This window comes from Trachurus japonicus, chromosome 6 (assembly GCF_045865225.1).
Source record: "Trachurus japonicus isolate A0001 chromosome 6, Traja_1.0".
Lineage (NCBI taxonomy): Eukaryota > Metazoa > Chordata > Actinopteri > Carangiformes > Carangidae > Trachurus > Trachurus japonicus.
In genome coordinates, this window is record NC_140912.1 from 13235044 (window position 1) to 13254847 (window position 19804).

At 43.7% G+C, this 19804-nt stretch overlaps 1 long non-coding RNA gene across 1 annotated transcript; it reads left to right on the forward strand.

Annotated features, from left to right (window-relative positions):
- Positions 1-1567, forward strand: LOC146985762 (uncharacterized). The gene is made up of 4 exons (XR_015036067.1): positions 1-60; positions 426-483; positions 943-1043; positions 1144-1567. It is a non-coding gene; the product is annotated as an uncharacterized LOC146985762 (long non-coding RNA).
- The last annotated feature ends 18237 nt before the right edge of the window (positions 1568-19804 follow it).

Consider the following 19804-nt stretch of genomic DNA (forward strand, 5'->3'; position numbering starts at 1 on the left):
AGCTATAGCTTCTGCAGTAATTCGATCCGCTTGTGTATTGGATTACACATTGGAGTCAAGGTGAGAGATGGTAAAACAAATTATGTGGAGAAAACAACACAGCTATATGCAGGCAGGGCTAGACAGTCATATCATCTCCCCGCCCCGAGCTGCTTGTCTGTTGGTGCATCTGTGAAAGATTTGCTCTACTGGAGTGTTTGCAGCCGAGACGAGCTGATGCCTTACCATATGCAGACACACAACACACACCCTACTTGACCTTTCAACAGCTTAGCAACAGCAGTTATGACAGCTCACAAACTCTTCTTGTAACTGAAATTCTCATCATCGTATACTTTCCACCCACTTCTTGTTTTTTTTTTCTTTTTTTGTGTGTGTGGTGAAACAGTGTTGCTCACTTGTGTTTTCACTTCCTTGTCTTACAGGTATGAAGTAACACTGTGAACCACGACAGCACTATCTGCTCAGACTTGTTGACTTAAGGTAAGTGTCGTTTTTGTGGATGTAACATTCATTCCTCAGAGGGTGATTCAGTGGAGACAATTTCACTGCTGTCCTCAGGCCAATATGTATACATTTCTCAAATCCAGACTCCCACATATCTGCACTGTGTCATCCCATCTGCACTCCTGTAGTCCCACAGAGAGGGTGTTTGTGGGTCAGATCGTTGGTTCATCATCACCTCACATTTCCTGTTGTGAAATAGCATGACACCCGGCACAGTGTAAAACAGATCTTAACAAACCGTGAGAGTGGAAACTACGAAGGAAGGAAGTTTATCTCAAAAGTGTGACTGTGGTGCATTTCATTTTCTTCTCCTTTTTTTCTCCTTCATACTGACACTAAAGCATTTTACTCTGGCTTTATGGTATCATTTGAATCGAAGCAGGTTTAAAAGTAATTCACCATCAACCTCAAATGTCAATTTAATTCCACACACAGCTTTCAAGAACCACTGACAGCAGGACGAAAGCTCAGACATGGAAATTGATTTTCCAAGGGATTGATTCTACCCCGGATCTTGTGCCACAGAGAAAGAAGCAGTAATGACACATTCTGTGATCCCACAATTTCTATACGATGTGGTTAGGTTTTATCCAAATGCGACAAGGCCTGTAATAAATCTTGTCTTCTTTCCATCAGCTTGCCAGCAGCTGGGAGCCGTCAAGGGAAGCCACCCCAAGGAAAATGTTATTCCAGCTTGTTAGTGTTTGAAGTCACAGCAAGCTGGTCTGCAGAAGCTGCTGCCTGCGGTTTATGGCTTGTAGGGTTGCTCAAGATATGGAGTCTCACTTTCCAAGTCAGGATGTCTCACAGCCATTGAAGCCACAACTGTAGCTGTGAGATAACGCAGGCACGTTGAGAAGAAAGGACTTTAGAGCAGACATGTGGTCTTGACTCAGTGAGTGACAACACTACAGTGAATGTGTATGTGTGAGTGTGTGCGTACATGTGTCTCTGTTCATGTTGTTTTTCCACATCCGCCCACTGATGCAGCACTGCAAGCTCTTGCTGAAACATTATTGCTTCCTCTTCTTTCTACTTGCTTTTATCCAAAAACATGCTGATTTCTATGAGTTTATACACTTGCCAGGTTCTTGTATGGCAAAATATTCTTTTATCCTCTACTTCCTTGTGACAAAAAATTAATTAGCCGGTGCTGACAAACTGGAGAAATGCTTTTTTTTTTGTACTCACACAAACACAATGAATAATGAATATAAAAATGGATATGCAATTGTGCTCCCGTGCAACAGATGAGCGAATCTTCATATTCCACCACCACAAGGCCACTAAGCCTTCTTTGATGACTGAAATTCAATTTTGTCTTCGTATAGATCAGTGTTTCGCTGATTAGAGTGGTTGTGTTTCAACCACAAAAGGTCAAAGGTTGTCAGACAGCCACCCAGTGTATCCGCTGGTCCAGTCTGGTGTGTTTTTTTCTGTAATCCCTCATTGTTGTACTGTTGGGACTAATCCCTTAGATCCCCCCGCAGTCACAGCGAGGACCCTCAGAGAGCGTGTGCGATCAAACAAACAACTTGTTTAACTTCTTACAACCCCAAGCACTCCTTCCCATGTACACACAGAAAAATAGCAATCCACAAAGATCCTACATTCAAAGTTATGACCAAAATATAAATTATAAGTACAAGTAATAAATGAGTAAATGTACCAATTAAACTGAAGTTCCCTTTCAGCCTAGTATTATAAATATATTACTGATGCAGTAATGTGTAAGCACCATTTTAGTCCGTATTGAGTTGGGGTGGAACTCATTTTAACTAATTTATACATTGGCGGGTTATTAAATCTTAGGACAAATCAACACATCATATTAAGCTGAAAAGAGTTTTAAAAATGCCAAATTAAATCAAATTAAATTAAACTGACTATCAGAATAGTTTAATTACAATAAGATGGCTAATTGTTTCAGCTGTTTGTTAGAGAAACAATCACCACCAGTGCTTTCACAAGGGGAGAGTTTAGGAGTGTAGGACAGAGGCAGCAGGTAGACAGCGTGCAGTGAGGATGACAGGGGAGGATGTGAAAATGTCTCCCATGTACTACTATGAATAAACCATTAGAGCTTAAGTGAAGGACATGCAGATACTAATTTAATATGCTTGGTTGATTCTATTACACTATGAAGATAAGGTTAGGCAGAAAGGTCAAGAGGGCAATGTGATGCTCCATCTGATTCAGTGATTTCTCCCAAACCTGTCTCACACTCTCTCACTCACACACACACACACACCTATACACACACACATAGACACATGACCTGTGGGTCAGCTGTCGTGGATGCTCCTCCTGCTTGTCCCTTGGGGACAGCAGGCGGACAGGCTATTGATCAGCCAGACTATTATCAGAGCTGAAGCTGTTTATCATGCTGTCTGCCCTCAGGAGGGAGCCTCTGTCTCTAATGGACCGTGCTACGGCGCTCCCCTGCACCTGTCCTTGTCACCCCCACACCTTAAGCACCATCGATCCAGGCGTCACCCGTCCTTGTCCCACTGGTGCCCCGCTCTCTGGGGGAGGGGTGGCTCCTCCTGTCTCTGCTCCAGAAATTACCCTGTATCCTAGGGAGACACTGATGAGCATATCATCATACTCTGACCTATGACACATTCATACTAATCATACTTTGGTAAGAGACATAAAGCTTCCCTTATAAAGGTTACTCATTATGTTCCTGCAGCTGTTGACTTTGTCAGACTTTGAATCTCTCTCCCCAGATCCTCAAAAGACATCATCCAACTGTTCTCACAGGTTGAGCTGGACTATCTACTGTATATAACCAGTCAGCTGGTCTCCACATGGAGTGTCCCTTTAAGTTTTGCCATCATACTGTAAGCAAATCAGTGTTCAATAAGCTTGTAATCCATTTTCAACTTTTCTCCTGATGACAAATAGAGAGACGCAGCTCGTGTTTGCTGACAAAGCTCGGGTGAATTTTCCATTGACGTCGGGTCAGCCACCTACTATATGTGCTCACTTGATGGGTTAAAACCACATTCAGTCACATGCTATGAGGCACTGGTCAATATCAGTTGTGTGTACAGCATAGCCGTTACACTGGCCTATTAAAAAAGAGGCAGTAAATGTCTGCTACCAGAAGCCGGGACCATAAACAAGCCAGTGGACAGTTGTTATTTAGAGGTCACGCAGAGTGCTCAGTCATGTGTGGCGGCTGGCCGAGGGAAACAAAGTGATGAGGATTTAATGATATCCAGCTTTGTGGCTATTGATAGCCGAGTCAATGGGCTGCACTGTGGGTGTCTCTCTGATACACAGCAGATTAGCAGCTCTGTGCCAGATGAAAACGTCAGAGATCAATAGGACACAGGGGAGAATCAATAATCGTCCCACTGCTCTGTGGCTTTCATTTGGTGGATTGCTCTGGTCCTTTATGGCCTGCCATGCTGTCGCCGTGCCACTAACTGCATTCATAAAACATGCATCACATATCTGTCACGGGCATCATATGTTAATGCCTGCTGCTAATGAATATGAATGCTCTGTTCATAAGCCAAGTCTCTCTCTCATTACATTGCTTTACACCTCGCTGAGCCCAGAGAGCTCGCCTTGGATGAAATGTAAATCACTGCTTTATTGAGGTAAAACGCATGACTATCATACTAAAACAGCAGACAGAGCAGGTGAGAACAAAATACACTCACTTCGCCGTATAGTTTGAATGCTTTGACACCAATAGTCTTGTAAAAGTGTGAGGAATGAGTGGGCTAATTGCAGCATCATCACTGTGCCCAGAAAGAGGAAATAACAGAGAATGTTCAGTCATGTCCTAAATACTATAATCAGCATTACCTGGCTTGTCGCGCTTCATTATAGTCCAGAGATCTTAGATTAATTAGCATTATTGTGCACAGTGAGTGAGAGAATTGGACAGTAATTACATTAACCTTCGGGATCACACCTTGTCTTTTTACAAGACGTGTCTGAGCAATAAAAGATTGCTACTGCATAGATGATTACTCTTATCCTTGACAGTGTCTGCCTTCCAAATTGATCCAATTAGCCATTCAGGGCTAATTTAATTACTTGGGGCTGCTATAGCCTCTCTATCTTTCTGTCCTTGCCACCAGGATAATCATAACTCTGAGCACTGGAACAGATTACCTTTAGCACATGCATGAAGAAAGCAAATTTAATCTGATATGGGAAAACATGAATTAACAGTTCCTCTTACGGCAACTGGATGTGAGCAAAAAAAAAAACGCCTCTCTTTGTCCCCAGTTCTCATGTTAATAATGTGCTCTGAGCTTATTCTTCAGCACTGACAGACAGAGGCAGGAGAAGATAGTGAGTCTGGCTTTGTCACAGTTATCAGTCTCACGAGTCTCTCACTTGGTAAACTTCTCCAGAATATCAATCACGTAAAAAAAAAAAGAAAAAAAGTATGTTTCATTTTAGACACTAATGAAGGTGAGAGCTATAAGTCGTACCCATGCGATTAGTATGCATGGGGCAGGCTCTAGTTGATATTAGGTGAAACCATCTTAATGCACACAGAGTAATCTCATCTGCTTCATTGTGAGCACAGCAGCGGGACACCAGGCACGTACCAATCTTCTCTGCTCCAGGGACAATATGGGTTTGAGAAATGAGAGGTGGAAGCCACTGCGTTGCCAGCCACATCCATAATTGGCAGACTGAACAAGATGAGAATGAACTCTGGGCTTGGCTCGTCTTTGTTGTAATTAAGATGAAATTCGCCAATCATTTAAACTCACAAATGGAGGTTTGACAGGAGGCCAAGAGCCCACTGAAATGCCATTGGCTTGCAGTTTAGGTATTTATCTGCTACTGCAGAGCAGAGGAGCCAGTATTTAAGTTTCTTCAGTCAGCATTCAGGATTGGGATTCTAGTAAACCTCTGAGTAAAAGGTCAAGCAGTAATACATCAGAGAAAGCAGAAAACATGTTCGCTATAATTGAATTTGAAATTAGATGCAGGAAGAGATATGCATTTGTACAAATGTGAGATAAGCGCTTGTCTTCCTGCACTGTACATGCGAAGAGAAACTAATTTACAAACCATATCTTGTATCATCTGTTGAGCAGTTTGCATACGGTATATGAAAAAGACGACATGGAGATCCACAGGAAACAAATCTGTTGAATATCGCAGAAAATGTTTCTTTCTATTTTTGTTTCTGTTCTATCTCCTCATCTCTCTGTGGATTCGATTCATAAGCATGACATGTTAGATTCAGGCCAAGTTTGGGAGCTAATGAGTTGAAACAGATCCAGAGACTTGGTGTTCACAATAGCCGGTGGGAGCCACATTAAAGACTGTGTGTTCGCAGCTCTGCTCATCCTACAGGGGCTCTCTTCAATGCCTGTGTGTGAATCTCACTTGGTCATGAGGGGAGCGTATAAACAGAGCTTAAATCAGGGAATTGTTTGGGGAGAGTTCTTTTAATCTGTGATATATATTATAACACCAGATCAATGAGGATTCCTGCTTTGAGCCGTGTCAACGATAAAAAAGAGGATTTACATTAAATATTCATAGCCCAGCTTTCCCAGAGGATTCACCACCACAGACAACCACTGACTTTTATTCTATACAGAGCAGATGGAAAACAAAACCACCAAGTGAATTCTCTGTAAAGAGAGAGCTGCTCCAAATTGGGTCTTATGTAAGGAAAGTTGCAAACTGCAGTAATTATCTACAAAGTGCTGCTTTATGTAACTTTAAACAGAAAAAAATGGGGCTCTCTTGCCTTCCTCCGCCTGCAACCAGCGTGAGGATGGCAAGCCAACAACATGTTAAACATGGTTACACAACAGTATTATACAGTCAATGAAAGCAGTCTCCTGAGACAGACTCAGCCCTGTCATCACAAAGTGTTTGGTCTCCGCTTCACGATTCCCACCAAAGAACTGAGGCGTAACTTAAGAGTGGACACAGTCTTTTAAGTGCAACAGCACAATGAATAATACATGATCGCTGTATTACCAAAGTGAAGCAATAAGAAAGTTTTAGAGATTAGAGTGGGAGATTTCTCTTGCTGGTTCTTCATGTGCTATCAACACATTACAGAGGCATTTTAGACAAACACCAAAGTGTTTTCACTGATTTTGCCTTTTTACTCACAAAACAATACACAAACAAGAGGAACACCTGTTCCATTTATACGTTCACATATTTCTTCATTATCTATTATTAATTAATGCATCAAACTACAGCTGTTTTGTAAATGGCCCAGACTTTTTTCATTATTCTCCCACACAATCATTCACACAACACATGGTGTTTCCTTAGAGACACAGTTGGATGCGAACACATCTGAGCCGTAACATGCCCATTTATTACAAAATAGAACTTAGAGAATCAATACAAGCCCATAGCAATTCAAACCAGTTTAATCTTTTTTAATGTTTGATGGTATTTGCTTGAAAGCGAAAGCAACAAGTACATAATTATCTGTCTAATTAAGCTGCCAAAAAACAAGCACAGTGCTAGAGCACCTCTGAAACAGTGAGTGCACCATTCATTAGCATGTGCTATAAGCTTATTAATCATCTAACAGCCAATTAGCACACTGTTACCATTTGCAGTGGGTGTGTAAATAAATTCCTGGGTTAATTTCTTCCTCTGATAATAAAGGGAACATTATGAAAATGAGCTCTGTGACTATGTAAATGATCTATGTCGTTAATTGCATAGCAGCGATAGATGTTTGCCATGAACCGGGCTGGTGATGCAACAAATATTTCCCGGGCTGTTAGAGAAATTAAACGGGTAGCTGCTGATTCCCTGGAGGAATCCACAAGCTACAATAATGACATTTACCCAGCCCTCTGGCACACTGATAATGACAATGTCGCTGCTTGGCAGCAGGCCAGTGGGAGGTGAGGGCGATGGTGTGGGGCTGGCAATCATCTCTGAGAAAGACAGCACGGACACACACATACACACAACTATGCACACACACACACACACACACACACACACACACACACACACACACACACACACTGGTCACACTGGCAGTGAAACATTGGGCTTTAAGGACTAAATCAGCTCTTGTATCACCCACTGGTAATTAATAATAATTGCTTTCTAATAAGGGCCATGCCATTAGCAAATTACCTCTCTACTGAAATGCAACCACAGCAGAACGTGCTGTTATTGGAAAGGGAATCTAATGGGATTCACTTGACCAAAATAAACGCACACACATACACACATGCACTGAATTCATTGAAAACAAGCGATGACCACTCACCACTAATGGAATTAGATGCATAATGCATTATGTCAAAAATAATGTCATCACTTCCACAGACACTGAGCTAAGGCTGAATCATTGCACAGCTTTGACAGCAGGCAGAAAAAGTGAGGGACAATTTCACCGTTGACGTTTTACTGACAAGTGCGAATAGCGAGAGATGTTTGGTTTTTGGAGGAACAAAAACCAAGGTGGGCTCGGTTTCCTTTTGCTTGAACTCCAACACCCCACCGCCCGCCCCCCCCATGTTCTGGTCTTGTGATAAATGCTTCAAGCTGGTCTTAATCATGCATGTGACAGAGGAGGAAATGGAGGCCAGTGCAGACAGACAGGATGAATGGAGCATTTACTTCGGTTGGTTTCCATAAAACAGCCCTCCATGCAATACTGCCCCCGTACTGCTGACAAAGTCTGGCTACTGACTGTGCAGCACAGACACTTCAGCAAATACACACAGCATGACTGGCTGGGAAAAGTTAGGCCACACGAACACCAACAAAATAATGATATAATTGGATCCACACAGAAATCATGACTAATAACCTTTCAGGTTTGCATTGGATGCAAGATGAGTCTTCTTCATGAATGGATTATTGTGTTTTAATTATTATTATTCATGTTATTCAAAGGTGAAAGTCCCGAGTCACTGTTTATTTATCAGCTGCTTAGCCTTGAATTCTCAGTGCAGTCAGTTTCTCCCTCCTTCTGCTGCCCAATCAATTAACACACGGGTAATACCAAGCCTATTAGAGCCAGGCGAAACCTTCCCAGCCCTGTCATCTGCTGTTGGAACAATTGCTTAATATAACACCAGACTCAAAGGAGCACTTACCGGGACCCAATCTTCTGGAATCAATAACAACGGGCAGGCTATATTGTTTCAAACAAGGAAACAGTGGGGGATGAGAGTAGGAGAGGAGAAAGATGGGAGGTGGGTCAATACAAGTGGTTGGGTTTAAGAGACGCTGGCTCAGCCGTAAAAAAAAAAAAAAAAAAAAAGCACATTGTGCCCTAAAGTGCTGCTGTTCTCTGACATGGATATAAGCACCATTTCCTGGGCAGAGGGGAGGGCAGAGGGTCTGTGTTGTTGTCGAGGTCTGAGAAAGGACGCGGCCTCTCACCAGGCCCCCTTCACGACTATGAGAAAAGTCATAAGGTTTAACCCCTGAGCAACAACACAACAGCTAAAGGGCAGCAGCCTGGAGGGAGGCGCTGTGCGACCGTCTACAGCTTTTGTCACCGGCACAGTGGGACACCGTCAGGGAGTGGCAGCCACCGTGGCATTTAGGGTCAGGGAAGATTTCATTTTCTTGATGATAATTCTCCAGGAGCTGTCCATCAAAGCTGATGAAAATTCAAATTGCGCTTATACGAGCAGATGATTAGAAAGGCATTTGCTATCCACATAACACAAATGTCACCGCCTAGCATAACAATGACAGGGCAGAGCCACCCGGCAGAGCTAATCGAGAGCATTTTTCTAGTAAGTGAAGCTGTCGCCTCTCTGGGGCCTGTCAATGTCAGAGCCACATGGATCGCATCATTTCCTGTGCCAGCAGGGTGAGCTGGCTGGGGACACCACAAGGTATCGATCTGTCTGTAATCACACGAGCAGTTTGGGCTTCAGAAACTTCATCCTGAAGTACTTAGCTTTAAGGGCAGGATCCAATTTCTTTGAACAGGGCAGAAGAGGACTGAAGGAAGGAGGGAGAGAGATAAGGTGTCAGTGATCTTTACTACAGGCCTGAAACAGAAGAGCAGAAAGATATCGACAGCATGCTGTCTATAATCAGCACTGGAGGCCTGACTCTGCCCCTGTGTGACCCAGTGGAAACTTGTGTGAGACCTCATCACAGCAGGAATCCAGAAACCTATCCAGGCCACTATAACCGATCCTTACACTTGGTTCAATCAGTGAAGTGAAGAAATAGAACTTCATGCTAAAACATGTGTTTTCAGTTGAAGCATCAATCGGTGGTGAATTTAAAAAAAACACTTGGCAAATGGAACACCGCATTCCTCAAATTCTGTATCTCTTGTTTTTCAAAAAGCGAAACTGCTTCCTCGCTGTGCGCTCGTACATTTCTATTAAAAAAATAGAAAGAGAAAAAAGGTTTACTGATGATGGAAATTTGAATAACTGTCTATTTCGGGAGCAGAAGAGGTGGTTTTTGACTAACAACGAACGGGTGAATGATCACACCTGCACCTTTAGATGAAGACAGCCTTGAACCACGACGGACAGAAAAAGGATGAGGGGTGAGGAAACAGGTGAAGGGGAGGTGTGAACTGTAGCATCCTCCCAGGAGGAGTGTGATCATTTCTGCCCCTCTCACTTCTCTTTGAAGTATTCACATGAAAGCATCAAGTGAGACTCAGAGACTCCAAATGATGGCTGAATGGAAACTGATTGTGATACGGAAGAGGGCTTATTGTTTCACAAATATACGATGAGAAATGTACATTTTTTCTTTAAAAAAAAATACACAAAATAAAAATAGAATGGGGAAAGTTAGAAAGAAATATCCAATTGCTATAATATCAGGGTTGTCAGAAACTTAAATCAGACAAGATGTAAGGCGTTTTATTCATCACAAGATGGATTTGAGTGAATATTTAGCCTGCTGCCTCAACATATTGTGGGAGAAGCAGTGTGCAGAGGGCTATCTGCCTGCTGACAGACAGAGCAGAGAGAGCCGTCTGCTGCTGTATGGCTGCTATCAAACAGCACACCATGACTTCCTCCAGCTTACAGCACGCTACCTGCATACACCCCCCCACCCCCAGTTGCCATGGTAATAGCGGCTGGCGTAAGTAGTGACGGGCGATTCCACAGACATCAGAGCGGCTCTTAAGCTGAAACATCAGACGTCTGCAGGCGGAGGTGATTTATTAAGTCTGTGTTCAAAGTCCATCTGAACCATAACAAGGCTATGAGCATGCAACGGATCGAATACATTAAACTGGTTGAGAAAGCCCTCTCCCTCTTCATTATGGTGTTCATATTACATTCCACCATGCATGAAAGGCTGAATGAAAGGACAAACAATAATCTGAATAAAAGATACTGGAGTGGGCTGAAAATGAACCTCACAATCTTATTTGGAGCATATCATGTTTATGCACAGAGTGAGCCATAATTTGCTCCTAAATAATTGACTTCTCCAGTGTTAAGATCTCAGGAGACCCTTTTGGTTTATTCAGAGAATGGCCTTTGCGGCATGCGCAGCATATTAGCCTTTCACAAATGTCTTGTCAGACCTGCCACCAGGCTGTACATAGAAGCTCTTCTCCACTACGCCTTTCCCCCGAATAATAACCTTCAACTAACCTTTAAACCACAGTGAATAATTTCAATCCTATTTTCATATCAATGGCTGAGTCAAGCCAGGCAATTATCTTTTATCCGTATACTTTGCTGTCAGTAGAGGGAATAATAAAGTTTTCCCTTGTGAAGAGCTGGAGAGGGAAGAAAAGAGAGGGAGCCAAAAAAGCAGAGCAAGATGCTGGAGATGCTATCTAAAGACATTAATGCAGCGATGAATTATTCAGTAATGACTACAAGATCTGTCAAAAAAAAAAAGCTCTGCTAACATCTGCACTGTGTTCTGAGGGGGCTGAGCAGAGCAGGGCATTGACGCCAGAACGCCTCTGAAGATAAACATGACAAATTGGCAGATCATCTGTTCAATTAGGATAGCAGAGCAGGTGTGCCGGTGAGGCGCCTGTGCCACAGGATGACACACTTACCAAGCCAAACCAGAGGCATGATGGGAAATACCTTGTTTGTGTGACAGTGATTTAGAGCGATGCACCAGAAGGATACCCCACGAAAAAAAAAAAAGGATATTCCCCTTGGTACTCATTAAAATTCAACTGCAGACGGCACCCTGCCCCCCCCCCACCCCCCGTTTCATCGCTTCATCCTTCTGCTTTTGGCTCCTCAACTGGCTGACTGGACCTTTCAGGATCATTTCTTATTAATCCATAAAGCATACTGCACTGGTGATTGGATTGAACGGAGCACTGGAGCAGCAAAACATAAGATATGGAAAAAAAGAGAAAAAAAAAAATCACACATTTCGGCGAGCAAGCAGGCAGGTTTGAGAGGTGGGGGGTGGGGGTGTTGAGGGGGGGGAGTAGAAAGGAGAATAAGTGGTGAACAGGGAATGGGCTGTGTGTGAGAGAGATGATGTTGGGGGGGGAGGAGAAATGTGGGGGCAAAAGGAGGGAGGGGGGGTTATAGAGGAGACGGGAGGTGGTGGTGGTGGTGGTGGTGAAGGAGGGGGGCAAGCAAGAAACATGTTTTGAAATATTAATCCGTGGTTGTGGCCGTGGGCTGGTGCACAGAGATGAAAAAAAAAAGGAGGGGAACCTTTGAAGCGAGGGAATATTCCCCGCACTGGTGAAGCAGGCGCTGCACAGACGGCCATGTTGGTGGAGAACAACTGGAGCAGGTGCTATGTGTTTCTCCCTCACATCTGAGAGCTCTCCTCTCCACTCTGCCCCATACGGCTTATTGGTGCAACATGTATTTAGAGCGCTCCCTTTTCCCAGCCCTGACACAAATGAGATGAGTGTGGTACAGTCTCTTAATCCCCAGTGCCTTGTAAAGCCTTTGAAAGGAATACTTACTGCAGCATAAACTATCGTTCACAGTCTTAAAGCAAGCACACAAGGCTCTGTGTGCTCTGAGGGAGAGACAACATCCTGCACGCAGCATCCACCGGCTGTAGCATCATCAGATTTAGGTGAAGAGGAAAAGTGTATAACAGGATATCACAGGATCTTATTGAACCTTAATGACCTGCTGAAACCCCGGTGAGGGACTAATGGATTCAGCACTCTGTTGTGACTGCGTTGTGTGTGCCCATTATAACCACGGCCCACTTTACTCACAGCTCTGTGTAGCTGAATGCTCGGGCCAGTCAGGCAGCCAGCCGCATCACCTCTCAGCCATGTCTCAGTGGTATCACACATGATCTCACTACACGCACAACACTCGCCCATTCTCCTCACACACAGCCGAACGGGAGCTGCGACCACGGTGCACACGGAGGAGCATGAAGACATCTGCACAAAAAGTGGCGAAAAGTGAAGGCTCATTAAACATGAAAGCAAAAACTCATTTAGGTGGATAACTTAATATGCTGTCCTCGAATTTACCACGGCAAACACATCCGCTATGAAGACAATACATTAAAACACTTTGAAAAATCACATTGGGAAAAGTCATCATCATTAAAGCGTACTCAGGCTAAGTATCTTAGATGAATTATGCTCCCTGCATCAAAAGACAGCAGGAATAACATTGAGAGTGTGTCCTTTTCTCTTCTATTTTCTGGCAGCACCCTGCTGGGAAACTTGAAATTACCCTCTGTCTAGCTATTCTCCACTAATAATAATGATAAAGTTTTTTCTCCCTAATTATGCAAAGAACTCTCAATTAGCATAACTCGTCCTCTGTGTCAGTACAAACAGTAGAACACCCTGCGGGCCCATGATGGTTTCATTCTCAGCCTGTTGTTTTGGTTTTTTTTCCCCTTTTATTTTTTTCTGACTCCTCTAGTGAGTTAATGAAGATGTATGTTAATAAAGATAGCTGTGGTGGTGCAGGTGTAAAGAAGCTGCTGGAGGAGGTGTTGCTGTGTTCAGTATGCTGCCCTCTGCAGGCCCCCCAGAGGGGCTGCAGGGCTGTGAGAGCCGGGCCTGGAGCCTCAGAGGAGAGGCAGTGACACACTCCCTTTCTCGCAGCCTGCAGCAAAGATTAAAGATGTATGTTTAGGGCAGATCAAATAGAATGCAGAATCCACAGGCCTACAGAGAGAAAACAACACATTAAAAAAGATTTTAAATAAAACCATACATACTGTATGCTGGAGGCTTTGTTTGAGCCTGGAGTCTGGCGGCCGATAACGTCCATCAAGCCTGCTATCATCAAAAGAAACAGGCATCCTGAGAAACCAAAGCTAGTGGCTGTGATTTGTTGCATTTTAACGACAATGCCTTCCTGAGGGGAAACCATGAAAGAAGCGACGAGCAAATGACGGCTACAGTAAGATTATTGTCTTCATGTAAATGAGTGTATAATGGCACTGTGTTGCCGAGCCACCATGAGATGGCAATCAAGTCCTCACAGACACAGATAAGTGACGCCTGGGACTCAAAGGTGTCATACATAGTTTTTTTCTTTTAATGCACAGGAGTGTGAGAAACAAAATAAGACATTAAAAGCTGAGGGAACACAGGCGGCGAAGTGTGTACCATGTACTACTGAGTGCTGATGAAAGTGCCTGTAAGTCCTTAAGGGTTTGGCAGTAAACACTACAAACAGACAATCCCTAGAGAGCCCCATCACTTCCCTCCTCCTCTTCCTCCTCCTCCGTCTGTCTCAGAGGAAGTCCTCTTTGAGTGGGAACACCATTAAGACCACACCGAGGGCTGAGACACAGCATTTCTTCCAGATGCCACCTCGAATAGATCCACCAGAGTTCTGCTGACTTGCGCTCTATCAAGTATCCTCAACACTGGAAAAAGTCACAGCTGAAGGTGTGAAGTGGACACCCATCCACCACATGACACAGCGATATCCAATCAGCGAACAAGGTTTCGACACATCAGCAGCACTCCAGAGGGCCTGTGTCGACTCAAGTGTCCACATTCCTGCACAGTGGGCGCTCAGTCGGGCCAGGAACACACACTCTCTCTCACACACACACACACACACACACACACACACACACACACACACACACACACACACACACATATAAACTGACACAGGCATGTACAATGAGAAGGGTGGAGCACTGTTTCCTGTGAGAAGTGAAGATGAAAGGTCACATTATGGTGTCAGATTAGACGTGGCTCTGAGTCCGGTCTTCTCAGTGCTCGGTCAGACACATTAGAGGGACATGTTTTCCCACTGCTTCACTTGAGGTGCGCTTGCGAGCTTCATAAAACCCTCTCCCCTCCTTACATCCCACTTCCACCGCCTCGGGCGCTCACAGAGAAAGAGAGGCGAGAGTGAGAAAGAGAAAGAGAAAGAGAGAAAGTGTGTGTGTGTGTGTGCGTACGTGTGTGTGTGTACGTGCCTGTGTGTGGGTGTGTGTGTATGTGTGAAAGAAGAGAGAGAGAGAGAGAGAGGATTTCACGAATGCCTTCATCATTTAAACGGCTGTGCTGTCGCTGGAGTGCAGCATGAATAATTCATTGAGACTGCTCCTTCTTCAAACAGACAAATAGAACAGGATTACGCCTCCACAAAGCAAACGGTAAACACCACAATCAAAACAACAGAATTAATTAGGTAATTAGGGAGACAAAATAAATGTGAAATAATGATAAACTCTTCTGAGACCACAGCTGTAACTCTGTTACAGTATTCAAATATGCAGATACAAGAGTTCAGAATACATAACAGGCTCAGAGGATTGTTTGGGATGAATGGCATTGGCAACCATTTTTAAAATGATGAGATTCAACACATAATCCACATCCAAGCACAGTGCTGAGGAGGAATTTCAAAAGTGTATTTGCGAGACAGCCTTGCATAAATCTATATGACGCCAATCAATCAATAGAGATAAATATTCAAAGCCCCTTTTCAGGAGATCATCAGCAGAGAATGTATTGCTTACTTGATGTTTGTATTGCTAAAATAACATGGGCAGTACGGACTCCTACTCTTATTAATGCTTGTATTTGAGAGAGATTATAAATCTTGTCTGTGGAGAATATATTTGTATATACACACTGACACTGCCGAGTAGAAAAAAAAACACAGATGGAGGCTTACATAATTGAAGAATGAACAGCAATCCAGCTCAAGGATTTGTAGTTCATTTGCAGTCTAGAGTTAAGAGGGCATTTATCTCCTCCTCATTCCAGCTGGAGTATTTCACTGCTCTATAGCCGATTAAAAGTGTAAGCAAAGAGAATCCTTCTCATCTCTGAGAAATCCAACCATGAAGAACAAGTGACAAAAGCATGTGGAGAAGCAGACCTACGGAGAATTTTGTTTGCCTTGTGATCTGGAAAGGTCAGGGCTAAACCCTCTGCTAGCAGCAATTAATGTCTTCAACTCACGGCGCAGGAAGTACAGTGATCATCAGCCGACATCCTCGGCTTTCATCGCATGACAGAGCCTGGCATGGGGGGCTTAGGTGAATATGAGCTATCCATTTCAAGCAATATTTAAATCACATTTCCAATTTGCAGCCCTTGAACAGCAGTTTAGAGCGGGATGAGGAGGTTGAGGCATAATGACAGCTTCTCCAGGGTTTATTGAAAGTGATGAATGCTTAGAAGAGGGGATTGCTCAATGTGAATTCATGAATTTGAAAGAGATTATTTAAGCAGAGATCAGTTTGAAAGTCCTACAGCTCAACATTGATGCAATGTTTCAAGGGCACAAAAAAATACCGAGCATGACCAAGTGAAAAAAAAAAAGAAAGATGCCCATTCAACAGTCTGAAAAGCTCTTTTGCTGCTGGAACAAATTAGCTCTCTAAATCTGATAATGCGTCCATCCAAACCAGTTTCATCAGCAATATCGGGGCGAGGGTTACACTACATGACACACTAGAGTGAAGAGACACTGTGCAGATACTGTGCAGCCAAATCTACCCACTGTATATGCAGCAGCATGTAATGATGGATGAGTAAGAGGATAAAGAAGAAGCCTTGGTGTGGACCAACGCAGCAGGGGTCACAAAAATAAGGAACAATCAGTGGCCTTATAGAGTGAGTACAAATTCATGGGCGAACTGGCTCTAAACTGCAGGGACTAACCGTATTAGCCATTGCTGGATACAAACCCCCAAAGACAGCATTAAAGGCTTTACAAGACAGACTGGAATACAGTGTTGCTATCAAAAGGACCACAGAAACAGATCCCCCGTGTCGGAGGAAAGAAAAGAAAATACATCACTAATAAATGAACATGAGACACAAAGAAAAAGGAAAATCTGGAACAAAAAGAATGAGGCGCTCGTATTTTGTGCGAGTCAAATGGAATAGGGAATGAGGAGCTGCTGCTGCTGCTGTCCTGCAGGGGCAGGGTGGCTGTTTTTCTACAGCAGCACATCCCCGTCTCTGCCAGCACTCATTTACTGATCTCATTAATATCCCTGCTCTGAGGAGGAGAGAGACAGCAGCCGTGAAACAGCCTCCCCCATCTCCTCCTCCTCCTCCCTCCATCCTCCATGTGCCTGTTCCACTGGGTCCCCCTCCCTCTCCTCTCATCTCCGCCTCTCTGTAGTTCAGTAATTGGGCTCAGCTCATTGTTATTCAAAACCCTGTAGAACCAATTAGCTGCAGACCTCCTGACCCTGGGTTGCTATGTAATGGTGCAAGCTAAAGACTCTAAGTGAGGAAGCCAAGAGCAAAGGTTTTAAATTCCTTTAGTTCCTGATTAATAATCCTGTCAGGGCGATCAGAGACATTAAAGAGAGACTCTGGTTCGGCTCCTGCTTTTATGGCTTCTCCCTCATTTCTAGGCTGTCCATTAAAGCTTAATGATGCCGGGGGTTGCTCTCTCTCCTCTGTCTTGTCAGATAAATGTACAGTTAACAGGATAATGAGGAATCCTGATCCTCCAGCAATCTGGGACAAAGCAGCCCTGTGACCCCGATGGGAAGAAGTAGGGCAGCAGGGGAGGAAAGAGCGGACGGCAGAGAGGACAGCAGTGGTGGCGTGGATGGTGGAGAGAGACCAAGATGTCCGGCTGCCCTGGAGGATAGAGATGAAAGAGCCGGGGCAGATAAAACCTGGGGTGGAAGGCAGAGATGAGAGGGATGCAGATAACACCTCATGCAACATTGATGAGGAGACTGAAGGTAAAAGAAGAGTAGTGGTGGAGGCTGCCTAGACAGCCTGGTGCTACAAGTGATTTGTTTAGCTGGGATACAAGAGTACAGATGTTACAGTGCAGCATTAGATTACCACGGGGGAAATAATAACGAATCAGCAACCCAAGAGGAATGTTGATTGAAACCTGTTATGTAAGCTGGTATTATAGGAGCATATGTCCATAAATTGATTCATTTTGAATAACAGATCACCATGCCACATGCTGCATCAACATTTAAATATTAAACAGCTCATCAAGGCTTAAAGCGATTGTTCAACATTTTGGGAAATATGCTAATTCACTTTTTTTGCAGAGATTTAGAGGAGAGATCAAGTCCATTTTAACATGTCAGTCAAATATCAATGTGGGAGAGTGTTTGTCTGAGAGGATTGAAAACACCGGTTGGTTTAGCAAATCCCGCATAACAGTTTACATTCAGGTGGCAAAGCCCTCTAGTGGACGTAAGAGATATGACTCTCATCAGTGAAACGTTGCTATAAGACCCACAAAAGGAGGATGTTGGAGAGGTTGGATGGGTAAAAAAAAAACCTGGACATTGTCAATAGTTTTCAATTTTTCATTGTTTCTCTACTTCCAACTGTGTCCCAGTGGTCATAATTGTAATCATGATAAGAAAGGTTGCCTAACCTTCACCACCTCCAAAAAATTGATTTGGTTTTTAAATGCTGTCATCCTGGTGGTAAATGCTTGTTATTTGATTAGGAAATTGCTGCTGACAGTTGGCTGCTCATCTTAGCATAGCATTAAAACAGGAAATGAGTGAAACAGCTAGATTGACTCATAGCCTCCATATTAAGATGGACTTCTCTGGGGCGGTGTTTAGCTCAGTTGGTAGAGATAGTCCTCACTGCAGGCGGCCCCTGTTCAATTCCCGCATCGAGCGGCCCTATCCTGCGTGTCATTCCCCCTCTCTCTGCCTCCCCATTTCCTGTCTCTCTCAACTGTCCTATCAAATAAAGGCATGAAAAGCCAAAAAATATACAAAAAAAAAAAAAGATGGACTTCTCCGCAGCTACACCCACAGGATTATGAAGATCATTTCTGAAGCTCATCATGATGGGCAGCTCCGTCATCGTCATGTTGACACTAGCTGACTCCACCAAAACTCCTGGCTAATCATAAAAAGGGTCAAGGGGGAGGGAGCATGTTGGGCTGCGACTTCAGTGCACGTTGCCTTATGGTCATGAAGGAGGAAATTAGGAGGAAACCAAAACCTTTTTTGTACCAGTCTGTACTTTTTTAATTTTATTTCTGCTGCTGTAAAGTTGGACATTTTAATATGAGAGTCTATGGGTATTAGCTCACTTTTGGAGCCAGCTCCTTGTGGCCAGTGGAAGAAGTGCAGTATTTGGTAAATTCTGTACTTGACTTCTCGGCCTCTGAGGTTATTCCTTGGTTTGGCATTGTACGAAGATAATAAAGCTCACAAGGCAGGCATTTTTTTAGCTTTCCACAGAGCCAAGATGCATTTTCCACTGCATGTCTCTACCCAGTCTTTAAGTTAAGCTAAGCTAAGCTACGCTAAGAGAAAGTGAATACGTGTGTTTTCCTCAAATGTCAGACTTTTTCTTGAGAGTACACAGCTGGACAATCTTTAACGGTAATTCATGCCAAATCTATTTATAAGTCCAGATGTATCTATTACAAGCTTGTCAACTGTCTTTCTAGTTGTTAGTTTCAGTTTTATAGAGCGAATAATTGTATCTTATCCTCTGGATACACAACAGCAACACTCCCGAATCGGCCCATATAAGGCCACTGACTTGTTTTGTTTATGATTCATCTCTGCAGGCGATTATAATTTTCGAGCCAAGAGGACACAGCGCTCACACCTGTTTTCTGAAACCTGTTTGGGAAAGTTGTGGTGTTTGCATTCCTAACGCTGAAGTGCTTATTTGGTTCAGCTCTCCAGGCTTGGCCGAGAGGTGTGGGAGGATTCACATGCAATGCTGTAAACACTGGCTGCTTCAAGCCCTCTGACACTGATGCATCGCCTACCAGGCTGCTATAAATCCTTTTACAACAAACTCCATAAAGCTCTTTGGTGCCTAAATATTTATGGTTGCCTGAGTTTCCCTTGAGGGTTGTTTTCTGTCAAAGTACCAACAGCACTAAGTCATATGGAGCGTCTCCAGACATCTTATCTGGAAGTCACGGTAAAGGGC